This window comes from Octopus bimaculoides, chromosome 10 (genome assembly GCF_046866305.1).
Source record: "Octopus bimaculoides isolate indiv1 chromosome 10, ASM4686630v1, whole genome shotgun sequence".
NCBI classification, from domain to species: Eukaryota; Metazoa; Mollusca; class Cephalopoda; order Octopoda; family Octopodidae; genus Octopus; species Octopus bimaculoides.
Window position 1 is genome coordinate 94,321,111 of NC_142937.1, and position 10,885 is coordinate 94,331,995.

A 10,885-nucleotide genomic window follows, 5' to 3' on the forward strand; every position below is an offset into this window, starting at 1 on the left:
CACAGAAGGAAAGAGAAAGAGATATTTCGCTGCTGCTGAAGGAGAGAAGCCAGAGAGAGAGAGAAGGCGGCGGCGGGGGAAAGACTTGGCCATACTGACACACAGAGGCGTGGACTGGATATTAGCAGGTGTCTCTCCTGTTAACGTTGCCGATTCTATTGTAGACTCTAACTTTTATTAATACATCTAGTAAAACTATCTGCATACCCATGAGAGGTGTTCATCATTGTTCATTAAACACTCGTTTTATACATTTCCTCTGTCTCTTATAGAAGCGAACTGCATCTTATCATGCTACCTATCTGTCTTAAGGAGTGTGTTATTGCCGGTTTCTCAACTGACATTCACTCAGGGCAGCGACGACTATAATATCGAGAGATAAAACTATCGGATGTTACATAAGTCTGTGTCCATGGTTGTTATTTGCTTCGTTTACCTCGTTAATGTCTGATAATAAAGTAGGAACATGATGCAATATTATCATAGGCCTTTCTGCATTATGTTTGTCTGAAGCCATGCTTAAAGATGTTGATGTTTTTGAACCATGCCGACCAACGGGCACCTTAAATAATTGATACTGTAGCGATGTATCTAACATAACATTTATAATGTATATATAATAGAATTGATACACTGACGAGAATTTAAACGAAGATACATCTTAATGTTAAACGTAGAAAACCTTAGATGAACCGAAAAAAACTTTCGTCCGTGAAATAATTGAATAATATAATTCTGTAAAAAAAAAAAAAATTTCTGTGACTAAATTTATATCGCAATTGGTGAACAATAACGTCGTTAAAAAAATCTTTGTTAGCAAGTTAATAGTTGTTGAAAATCACTTAAAATATTTAATATATTTGTTATAAAATCGGTCTTTTTAGCGAGAATTGGTTAATCCTAACTTTATAAAACTTTAGATTTTTACAATTGTACTTTTGTGAACAATTATGTTCTTTATATGATAAGGAAGAAGTAATAAACATGTTTATAAAAATTTAAACAATTACCGAAGTCTTAATAACTTTATTATAGGGTTTGGACAGACTCCGGACAAAACTATAAAACGATCACAGAAAGTTAGATGGAAGAAAAAAAATTAATATGTAGTATTTCAACAGTTTATCACATTATTTTCGATGTTTTATTATTATTATTGAAAGCCTACGGAGAAAATTGGCAAATATTTAAATTATTAAAAAAATATATATATAATTAAAATAACTAGTTTAGCAAAGAATGGCAACATACCATGAACTTTGTATACTTTCTTATCCCGGTGTCATATAAGTTATATTTAAGGTTCAAAATACAGATAATAGAAGATATTCAGTTTTTTTTTCTTTTTAATTTCTTCTCCCGTTATTATTTCGTTCCAGGTGAGACCTGGACGAGCAAGCTTTTGATTAAAGTAATTCCAACCAAATCGTCTTTTTATTTATTAGGAACTACCGTACCCAACGTGACCTTCTTTTTTAAGACGATAAAGTATGCTTTTGTTTGAGATTTTCCAGTTATTTCCAGCAAACCGAAAGAACGTGTGGCGGTTCCCTCGTATTTGCTTTAAGTATTAAAGTATCTTAGTCTCTGTTCAATGCAAAACTGATACTCGAAAACTATAGTTTTATGTTAAACAGTAAAATAGGTTCATACTATCATAACGACATTGTTTAAAAGTTCGCTTTGCAACAACGTGGTAATGGAGACGGTAAACTATATTGTGGTACTACAATGTGGTACCTACTTACAGCTAAGTAGACTGGACTGTTGACAGCTTAGTGGGCTGTTGATAATTAAGTGTTTTGTTCATGGATTCAGTACATTGGTTTATATCATATTGTGGCACCTTACTTACAGTAAACTGTATGTCTTTGTCAGTGAATTATACCATGGAGTGGTACCTACTTACTGATAGCTAAGTGTCTCGATCAAGGACAAAGACAACCCCCAGCAAAGAAATACAATCCACAGACGTTTTTTTGATTCTCTGATCTTCTTATAAACTGAACCGACCGATAATCTTTATCATCATCATCATCATCATCATCCTCATTTAATGTCCACTTGCCATGCTGGTATGGGTTGGATGGTTTGACAGGTGCTGGCAAGGTTGGAGAACTGCACCAGGCTACTCTGTGTGTTTTGGCATGGCTTTTATGGCTGGATGCCCTTCTTAACACCAACCACCCCATAGAGTGGTCTGGGTGGATTTTTTTTAACTGGCACCAGCACAGGCATAGGTATCTAGAGTTTGATATCTGATATTTTTATCCTACACTTAGATACTTACACGTCTGATATCTACATTCTGCAGTTAGACACCCAATACATTCTGTTGTTAGACACCTGATATCTAAAATCTGCAATTAGATGCAACCTAAAGTCTCCATTGCTTGAGAACATAAACCAGAGATGTTTACTGTTAAATGAACCTTGTACTAATGTATTGGTACATAATGACACAGGTTCAAGATTTACAGAAAAGACATGGTTGGCAGAAGTATCTAAACTTGATATTCTGTTGCCGTTTATAGTAATGAAGACAATAATTTACTACTATTAGCCCAGTCTACTTGTCTGTAAAGAGGCACCAGATTTAAAGTGTTTCTCACTGTTATAAGAAGTGGGAGTAGTGTGTAATTTAAGAGTGTTTTCTTAGCTTGTTGTGCTTAGCTTAAAGCACCCTAAGGGTATATGGACATCTAACTTGGTGAGGGTTGCTACAGAGAATATAAAACATGATTATACAAACTAAATAGTACATTTGCCTTTCATCCTTTTGGGGTCGATTAGATAAGTACCTGTTATGCATTGGGTCGATGGAATCAATTTATATGACAGGTCTTGTCAAATTTCTTTCAACCATATGAAATATTTCATATATTCAACAGATTATCTTCAAAAAATGTAGTTTTACATGATGAAGGCAAACATTTCTTCTAGAAATTAATAATAATATCAATGTAGAAAATTTGAAAAAAACCTGGTGAAAATTCTAAATATTTCAAGTAGAAAATTACTATTTGTAAATCTCACAACAAGAAATATTCAGTAGCAGTACTTTGGAGTAAAGATTGTTTGCCAACATAATATGGCAGTCCTGGTTTAGGACGAATGTTACTGTAATTTAGCCCCAGAAAACATTATCTCCAACTGGCTATATGACATGATCTGTCATGTTATGTTGGCAAAAATCTATATTTCAAGTAGTTGGAATTAATCCTATATGACTAATATACAGCAGATGTGGCTGCTGTTTCAAGCAGTGAGAGACTTTCAATGGAATACTCACTGTTTCCATATTTGGAATGGTGTTGTACATACAAACACCCTAGACTACAAAAGGTCATCTACCTCATTAGAAAGACTCACACATCAACACACCACAACCTCTCACACCCCGACCACACATACTGGTTCCTCTCACCACCACCACCACCACCACTACTACTACTACTACTACTACTACTACTACCACCACCACCACCACCACCACCACCACCACCACCACCACCACTACGATTGTGGTAATTTGCTATTCAGGATTAGCTAGGCATTAACCACCACTGCAGCAGTGGTGTGTATGTAATAGTAGTATGAACATGTATGTGTATGTGTGGTGGTGGTGGTGGTGGTGGTAGGTGGTAACGAGGATGTTGTGAAGTGGTTGTTGGTGTTATATAACTCAATTCAGCTCTGATCAAGCAGATAATATCAAAGGTGTTCCAACTGTGACCAACCTGGGAAAAAAGTCTTCTGCTATAATTCTGAGTGGATTTGGTAGATGGAAATTGAAAGAAGCCTGTTATATATAAATATATATATATATACGTATATATATATATATATATATATATATATATATATATATATATATATGGTTCAAATATACAGAAGACAAAGACAGGTGAGGGAACAGCAAGCAGGTGTATTAGTTTGGTGTTTGGGAAAAATGGAAAATCCTTGACGCTTTGAGCCTATGCTCTTCGTCAGAAAAGGATGAGAGAGAGAGAAAGTAAAACCGGAGAGAGGAAAAATCTGTTGGCATAATATGTGTTGTGTATGTGTGTGTGTGTGTGTGTGTGTGCACATATGTGTGCATGTTTGTGTTTGTGTGTGTGTGTGTACACTTGTCTAGACATCACATGATGCTTGTAAACAAGCATCATTGTCATACAAGCAATGTGGTTTATTTCCAGTCTTCCATGATAAACATGTCTGGTTATGGGGCGGGGGAATATTACCTTACTTGGAAACAGGTGATGGTTGGTGACAGGAAGAGCATCCAGCTCTTGTAACAACTGCTACAAAATGGTGACCCTCGACTTCAACGAGGAACTAACTGTTACAAATATAATTTTAGCAGAAGGGTGATGTTCTGATGGTGAAATTAAAGAAAGGCAGAGAGAGAGAGAGAGAGAGAGAGAGAGAGAGAGAGAGAGATGGTTGTGGTGGTGGTGTAGGTGGCCATGATGAGTGCATAATGAAAAGAAACTTTTTTTAATTGAATTAAGTCTATCACCTATCACTTAACACATGTACATACCTGCAATTCCCTGAAATATGCATTCTTATTTATGGTGCCATATGTACGGCGAACATCTTTAACCTTATCAAGCTTATTCCTATGTTTTTATACATGCGTTTGTGGAATTTGACTCTTCTTAAAATTCCTGAACAACGGATCGAGAAAGAAGACTAGAAGCTACTCGTGAGAGGGTTAAGTGCCACAGGCAGCAAATAAGGGAACAACGGCAGGAAATCAGAGAAAGGAACATGCTAGGAGAGAGATTGCGCTGTGGTTCACGCAGCGCCGACCCTGGTGTGCCGGGTGAAAGGTAGTGTTTCTTTTTGACTCAGTGTGTGTTGTGCTTAAAAACGTGTTTATATTCTTGAATGTGATAAAATGTAGAATTAGATTATTATCCTGCTTCCAACTTCAGTGTTGCTGCCAAGATTTGAAAAATAGGGCAGATTCCGTCCCCCCTCCATTTTGTGATTTATGGAGGATTTTTGAAAAACAAGGGCATTGTTCAGTGAACAAATTAAACATACTTCCTGGAAGTGGCTAAAACGTGAACCCATCAAGTTTATGTATAAATTTTATTTTCATGTTTGTTTCCTTTTACACAATATTAAAACAACAGCTAAAAATTTTAAAGTAACCCTAAAGTGCCATGAAAGAGAAAGTAATGTGCAGAATAGATAATGAGTCCTACAAAAAAAAAAGGATGGTTACAATTAAGAAGAGATCACGAGTAAACAACGTTTACAAAACAAGCGAACACGTATGTGCAGATACACGCATACGGAAATGTGAACACACACGAAACACATACACACACGAACGTATGCGCGTATACACATACACATAACACACACACAACATACACGAAACATACACACACGAACGCATGCGTGCATACGCACATACATAACACACACACATAACATACACGAAACACACACAAAAAACGCATGCGCACATACACACGCGCGCACACTCATACACACACACACACACGCACACGCACACACACGCGCACGCACACGCTCGCACACACACACACACACACACGCATACAGAGTTTCTCCTCTCCCCTGAAGTTTCATATCCAACAGTCTAAGGGAGATAACTCTGTTAAGTGTACATTTTCTAGAAACTTATTTTCCTGGCAACATTTCTTCCGAGGCCCCTCCCTCAGCCTCCTCCGCCAAAACAACAAAATGAGAAGCGATTCCTGATTCCCGATAAACTCCGTCGAACAGCAATGTCTCCTCTCAGTTTTCTCCGTTAATTCAGTGTTTTCCACACAGAATTCTTTTGTTCTTTTACCTGTTTCAGTCATTTGACTGCGTCCATGCTGGAGCACCGCCTCTAGTCGAACAAATCATCCCCAGGACTCATTCTTCGTAAGCCTAGTATTTATTCTATCGGTCTCTTTTACCGAACTGCTATGTTACGGGGACGTAAACACACCAACATCGGTGTCAAGCGACAGTGAGAGGACAAACTCAGACTCACAAATACATTTATGAGTTCCTTTCGAGTGTTGGGCCTCACGGAGGCAAAATGGCTGGGTTCCTTCTTGTGTTGGGCCTCACGGAACATGAAAGGTATGTGAGTTACTGGAACATGGAGACATCGTCTCTAGCTGGCCATACGATACGATCTGTGTCCTTATATTTTCGAACAAGGGAATCCAGCACACCCACTCAGCTCAAAACAATATCTGTGCATCGCGATTTAGTTGATTGTTTATAATTTATACAGATGCGGTAGAGGGGTAGGGGTAGGTTTCTAGTGTTATTTATTCATTCACATTTCAAAGTCTATTGTTGATGTTGTTATTGTTACTGCTGCTGCTGCTGCTGTTGTTGTTGTTGTTGTGAGTTGAGCTGACGATTTATCATAACCGTGTGTTCTGTTTATATAAATCGGAGAAGAGTTCTGCGCTTGATTGTTACTTTCACTACGTACAACAGTCAAAATGTAGCGAGAGCAACAATCAAGACGAGGACACCAGTCCGACGAACAAGATACACAATACATACGAATTGTTCATCTCGCAAATATAGAATTGAGTTTATCATAACATTAATTTAAATTCATTTTTAGAAACGTTAGCACACCGAGTGAAATGCTGAGCAGTATTTCGTTTGTCTTTAGGTTCTGAGTTCAAATTCAGCCGAGGTCGACTTGGCCTTTCATCTGTTCGGGGTTGATACATTAAGTACCAGTTGCGTACTGGGGTCGATCTAATCGACTGCCTCCCGCCCCTTCCTCCCCTGAAACTTTCAGGCCTTGTGCCTAGAGTGGAAAAGAATATTCAAATAGGAAAGAAACACTAAAAAAACTGTACAGATGCATTTATCACCCCCACCCCACCGACTACCCCCTCCCTGTCCTCAGTACCCTTATAAAAGTATTGATTGCCCCCACCAACTGTAGGGTGGTGATGGTAGGGGTAGTAACACCCACTTTGAGAAAGGCTGTTGGGTATTCTTACTGTTGAAGGAAACATGAGATAATCAAACGAAGGACAAAATCCCCCTCCCTCGCCCACCCTGTAACCTTCAGTAATTAAAAACAAATCCATAATCTTCATCTTTTTTCTTTTTATTTGTTTCCTTTGATTTAGCCATTGGGCTGTGGCCATGCTGGGGCAATGCCTAGAAGGATGTAGTTGGACAAATTGACCCCTGGGCTTATCCTTATAAAGTCTGGGACTTATTCTATTGGTCTTTTTGTGCCAAACTGATAAGTTACAGGGCCATAAACCAACCAACACTGGTGGTCAAGTGATGGTGGTGGGGAAAAACACACACACACACATACACATTCATACATACACACATATACATGCTGGGCTTCTACCGTTTCCATCTGCCGAATCCACTTGCAGGACATTGGTTGACCTAGGGCTATTGAAGAAGACCCTTCTCCAAGGTACTGTGCAGTGGAACTGAACTCATATTCCTGTGATTGCAAAGCAAGCTTTTAAACCATACACCCTCCCACCCATATCTGTCTCTGATTATTAAAATTTTCAAAAAGAAATAAAAAAATTCATTATAAATAGTTAATTAATTAATTAATTTATTAATTATTTAATTACAGTTAATAGTAGTAAGAGCATCAACGAAATGAAACCATTCGACTGGTCAGAAATGTTTGCTGGAAGTTGTTACCTAGGCAACATAATCTGATTATGTTACCCAGGTAACATAATTGGTTATGTGTGTGTGCATGTGTGTGTGTGTGTGATATGTGTATGTGCGTGCGTGTGCATGTGTGTGTATGTGTGTGTGTATGTGTGTATGTGCGTGTATGTGTGTGCATGCATGTGTGCATGAGCGTTGTATAATGAGACTGCTGTATGGAAGACATTATGAGTAATAAACACATTAACGCCCACGTTTATAAATGTCTCTATCTCTTTTACTGTGTAATGTCTGCATTAACACTTATTTAATGTTTAACTCAGCGTTTTGCAATAAAGTCGACATTAATAAATCATCCACCACAGAAATACATTAACACTTTCTTCGTCTATGTGTAGCTGCCTATTTCATGTCAGTTTAAAATACTGTTCTGTGGGACAGCCATTAACCCTTTAGCATTTAAACCTGCCATTTCTGGACCAAATATTCTATTGAAACATGTCAGATTCATGCTTTCACACCTGCCCTACAATGTCATCCTAAAAATAAACAGTCACCTCATCAAAATATGGAAGCTATGAGATGATGTATGATTAAGTGAAAACAAAGTGAAGAAATAAGCAGTACATTTGACAAAATATCTTTTTGGCCTTTTGTTAACAGAATATTCATTACATGCAACAGAAGCAGTATTACAATAAAATTGCTATCTGTGTATTATACTTAAAGCAAATACATCACAAATTGCACAAAGTTTTTCTGAAAACCTTTGGCCGTTAATATCATCATCATCATCATCGTCGCCGTCATCGCTGTCAGTATTAAGGCAGTGAGCTGGCAGAATCGGTAGCGCGCTGGACGAAATGCTGAGCGGTATTTCGTCTGTCACGCTACGTTCTGAGTTCAAATTCCGCCGAGGTCGACTTTGCCTTTCATCCTTTGGTGGTTGGGTCGATAAATCAAGTATCAGTGAAACACTGGGGTCGATGTAATCGACTAGTCCTGTCCCCCAAAATTTCATGCCTTGTGCCTTTAGTAGAAAGGATTATTATTACTATTATTATTATTATTATTAGTAGTAGTAGTAGTAGTAACACTATTGGTCTGGGAAGAGGGTTTTGTTCCCGTTGCCTTACAAGTAATGACATGTTAGTTTTCCTTCTTGGCCAGCCAGAAAACATAGCCACGCTTTGAAGAGTAAGTACGATGAGACTTCCCTCCTACCTTGGAACGTGTGAAAGACATTTCAAGCGAATGATGCCAACCGTCTCAACAAAATCGATTCATTAAATTGATCAAAACTGCCAATAAAAGAAAAAACAAAACAAAAAACCCCCGAAATGTATAAAATGTAAGGGAGTTAACTCTCTTACAAGGGAAATAACCTTCCTTAGAGGCGGCTAAAATTTCTTAGTGGCACATAGATATTGTGTCACACGTTATTATATGGTGGCACACATTGATTCATTGTGGCACACATTGATTCATGGTGGCACACATTGATATATGGTGGCACACATTGATTGATATACGGTGATACAGATAGTTATATAACAACACACGTTGATATAGTGTGAGCGTGTGTGTGCGTGCACGCGCGTGTGTATGCATATGCATATGTATGTGTGTATGTGTGTGCATGCATGTGTGTATGTGAGTGCATGTGTGCAGGTGTGAGTTGGTGTCTCCTTCCCTTAATATCACATGATAGTTGTAAATGAATGTCACCGTCATACAAGCGGTCATGGAAAGAAAAAAAAACAAAACAAAAATACCCTGTTTGGAAAGAAGTAAGGGTTGGCAACAGGAAGGGCATCCACCTGCAGGAGACCTGCTTCAACGAATTCTATCCGGTCCATGTGAGGATAGAAAACTGGGAATTAAATAATGGTGATGATGGTGGTACCAAACATCTTCAGATCTATTCTCTGCTCAAAGACGGAGACCTTGGATTTGTAACTTGCCCTAAATTTCCCTATGTCTTCCTTCATCTGGCTTTTGTGCTTTTCACAACTCCTGCTTATTCTGCTGATAATATGAGAAGTTATCAATGGCTTCTCCCTTGTCTTTTTCGTGATGGCTCCTGAAAATATTCATTCTGTGGGTATTCTTGCTGTTAAATTCTTGTTCTTGTTCTTGTGCATCTTCTACAAATGAAGTTCTTTGCCTGCCTCTCTCTACAAATGGTGACTTTCATATTTGTGTGTGTGTGGAGTGTGTGTGTATTTGGGGTTGAACTTTGTTCCTTTCTAATGGTGACACCATCATATCTTTATGCGCATGTACACACACACACACACAGAGGTTTATGTATACACATACATGTGCATATACATACGTGTACATATGTATATATATATATATATATATATATATATATATATATATATATATATATATATATATATATGTATATATATATCAATATATATATATATACATATACATACATATGTATAATATATATGCATACACACATACACACACACACATAAATATATATATACACATATACATGTATGTGCATGGATGTGTGTGCGAGAGTGTGTGTGTGTATTTATTCTATGCCGAATCCCTCCACCCCACCCAACTCCATCACAAGGCTGAGTTTCATGTTTCCATTTTTCATGCTGTGAAAATAAAATACCAAAGAAAAAAAAAACTATAAAAAAACCTCAAAATAAAATCAAATCTTGAAACATTAAACTCAGAACAGCAGACAAAAGCTTCATCTCGAACACACACACACACATGCACTCACTCATACATACATACACATACATACATTCATACATTCATACACACACACTCACACACAGACATACAACACACACACACAGTTACGCACACTTATGCACGTGCACCACACCCGTGTATTTACATAGGATCTGTAATTCTTAAACAGGACCAGATTCGTGGTCCTTAAAAGGTGTAACTCACCTTCTGCATTATTCAATTTCCAGACACTTTTAACACAACGCTGTATTCAGCTCTTTCATGTTTTCACAGCAAAAAAATAAACACACACACACACACAAATAAGATATAGAAATGTAGAATATTATAAGATAACATTTTTTTCTCTACTTTAGGGCACAAGGCCTGAAATTTTTGGGGATGAAGCCAGTTGATTAGATCGACCCCAGTACGTAACTGGTACTTAATTTATCGACCCCAGAAGGATGAAAGGCAAAGTCGACCCTGGTGGAATTTGAACTCA